The sequence below is a fragment of the Etheostoma cragini genome, chromosome 5 (assembly GCF_013103735.1).
Source record: "Etheostoma cragini isolate CJK2018 chromosome 5, CSU_Ecrag_1.0, whole genome shotgun sequence".
Classification (NCBI taxonomy): Eukaryota; Metazoa; Chordata; class Actinopteri; order Perciformes; family Percidae; genus Etheostoma; species Etheostoma cragini.
The window spans coordinates 30,211,209-30,214,330 of record NC_048411.1 but is presented as its reverse complement, the minus strand read 5'-3'; the positions used below and the strand labels follow the sequence as shown (position 1 = coordinate 30,214,330).

General features: G+C 43.5%; 1 long non-coding RNA gene across 1 annotated transcript in view; it reads left to right on the top strand.

The window, feature by feature from the left end:
* Window positions 1-120: 120 nt before the first annotated feature.
* LOC117944280 overlaps window positions 121-3,122 on the top strand; it is an 18,581-nt gene continuing 15,579 nt past the window's right edge. The window contains exons 1-2 of the long non-coding RNA XR_004656530.1: window positions 121-131; window positions 2,971-2,977. This is a non-coding gene — a long non-coding RNA (uncharacterized LOC117944280). The remainder of the gene's footprint in view (window positions 132-2,970; window positions 2,978-3,122) is intronic.

The window sequence follows — 3,122 nt, the reverse complement described above, 5'->3', positions numbered from 1 at the left end:
CATTCATTCTTTTCTTTTCTTCTTTTAACCCTCGTGTTGTCTTCCTGTCTTTTTATTGGTCTTTTTAACGTTTTCTCAAGTTTCTGACACTTTTTTTCAACGTTTGTCACTTTTTTGACGTTGAACGCTACGTAACACTGACTTAATGACTTTAGTTTCACAGTTGTTTTTGTAATTTATTGTCAATACATGAGGAAATAAAACCGAATGTTTGAGTTAGGAAAGCAGAAATTAGGAATTATTGAGACTAAAATTAAAGGAATGGATGTTGATGATACTCACAGACTGGAATATGTCAACTTTTACTCAATACTATTTCAAAAACACTTCCATTTCAAAATACTATTTCAAAAACACTTCCATTTCTTTTACAATGCTATAAATTTTACAATGCTATAAAATTGGGTTAGGGTTAGGGTTAGGGTTAGGGTTAGGGTTAGGGTTAGGGTTAATTATCCCTAATTGAATAAGAATTGAATAAGAAAGCCCCAAAATGACCCATCAAAATCACCCCAAAGAGCATTCACTCATGTTATTTTGGGTAATTAAAAACAAAATTGGTATAAAACAGATCAATTTGACCCAAGGACAACATGAGGGTTAACATGTAATGTGTCATCTTATATTGTGAAACCTTTGCGTTTATTTCACAAAAGCATCGTTAAAAAAAAAAAAAAAACGTTTCTCCATCAAGCTGGTATGTTGTTATAACAGGAAACTGACGTAGCTGCATGTGTCAAAGGCCGAGGACAGCGGTCACAAATCAATGATGAACATATTACAGCATTGATCCAGACATGTGGCAGTCAGCTGCTATAACAGGAACAGTCTCTAGTAATAACAACATCATGTTTGTCATGATAAGAAAACACGAGAATAGTTATGAGAGATTATCGTCATTGCACAGAGACCCTCACCCTAACCCAGTGAAACTGTGAAGGTGCATTAGAGATAATAAACAAGACAATAAATAGCCAACAACAAGAATAATTTAAGACATAGAAACACTTAAGACAGCACAGGAAATGATTATTATAATATCATGGCGTGATAATAGGCAAGGCGAGTTAATGTTTTTGTTGTGTGTTCAGAGGAACTGGTCTGGTTTTCAATCAGTTTGTTCCGGTTGTAATGCGCCTGCACCACCTCCCAGGGTGGGGGTGGTCAACGATAATCTTTGTAGGTTTTTCAAGATTTTAAAGAAGCAACTCGTATAGACAATAAATCTCCCTTTTGTTGCTACATGAGTCCTTTTAATAAAATGTCATTTCATCGTTGATGGGAATCCAAATAATACATGGATAACAGGTGGTAAAGATGCACGGATCATGTTGCAGGGACAGGTATTTAACCGAGCCTGGCTCTGGTTCCTGTTCCCTCTCTCACAGAGATACTTATCAGCTTTAAAAGGCGCGCGATTCACCCCCATCACCCGTCAGCGGGACCTCGCGACATATGCTGCCTCGCCACTACAAATCCCATTACCTTTATCCTTAGCTAATACTGGGCTGCTGCTGCCTCCTGTCAGGGCCCACGGCACAAACAATTTGCTCTCTTCCTCCTTCCATTTCACAGAAGTGGTCGCGGTCAGGCTGGTTAGGGGCGAGCTGCAGGCCTGCTACAACAGGCACACAAAGTTTGGAATTGGTTTGTCAGTGTTTAAAGGAGCTCTCGGGCCAAAGTGTTTGATTTAGCAGGATATGCCAATGTCATGTGACCAGCTTGGTCAGAGACCAATTAGAACGACGTGTTCTCATTTGACTGATTTGTGTGATATCGTACCGAAAAAACGTATTCACAACAATTTGTGTGCAATCTGTACGAATGGTTCATGAGAAGAGCCTGAAGTAATGGAACTATAAAGTGATATAACTTTTAATCGGATATGTGCTTATGTTGTACTTTTTTATTTATTTCATCTTTTTTAATGGTCATTTTAGGCCCTTTAATGACAGGACAGCTGAGGGGCATGACATGCAGCAAAGAGCCACAGGTCGGAGTCTAACCTGGGCCCGCTGCGTCCAGTAGTAGACCTCTTTATATGGGCGCACGCTCTACCAACTGAGCCATCTGGGCGCCCTGTTCTACTTTGAACCAAATCATTTTAGCTATAGGGAGCCTTTACTTGCCCTGCAGTTTGATGTTACTATTTAAAACACAGCCACACACACACACACACACACACACACACACACACACACACACACACACAATCACACGGCAGCCCATCATGATGCGTCAGGGCTTGTTGTGTTCTCTCTCAGCCCGACTCCGCCTGCCTGACCCTTCTGACCTTGAGTGCATTCCTTTCCGAGGTGATTGGCAGCCCATGCAAATACTACACAAGCATGACTGGCAGTGGGAGCCACTCCGTGCCCTTCCCACAATGCCCCTGGCCCCTCCCCGTCAATAGACGCTGAGCTGGCGTCATTGTCCACATACAGTGACCTTTTACCTCTCCAAAGTTAGCGCTTCCTGGGAACAACCCCAAGAACTTTTTCTCTGATCGACGGTGGAATGTGCGACGTGTTGGCCCAATCCCTCTGTTTACCTCCCCTCTTTCTCTCTCTCTCTCTCTCTCTCTCTCTTGCTCTCTCTCGCCCTTTCTCTTGGCGTTTTTTCCTCGCTATCTTTGTCTGCATCCCCCCCCGCCCCCCCCGGCAGTCCCAGCTGCAAACACAACATAGCGGGGGGAATGTTTTTTAAAGCCTCCTAAACAATATTCTATTAGCATAAATTTGGTTGTCTCTCTCTCTCTCTCTCTCTCTCTCTCTCTCTCTCTCTCTCTCTTCCTCTTCCTTTCTGCAGTGTCACAGTCAGATCTCTCTTTGACTTCTCGATTGAAAGGCAAACAGCTTCAGGTGTTGTTTGTGGGTTGGCTCTTCCTTCTTGGCATGACAGGGCCTCGGGGCACCGAAGTGCACCGCGGCTCTAACTGTGTCAAACCTCCGAGGGCTGGGAGGACCCCAGCCAGCCTGTGTTCTCTAATGTCACACACCAGCAGCAAGCCGAGTCAATAAAATGAACACCCGGTGATCAAAGAGGTGACAGGGATGCTGGTGACAGTGGGATGAAATTTCCCAGTTTCTCTATCACGCGACACAACACGGTGATGCTACGAC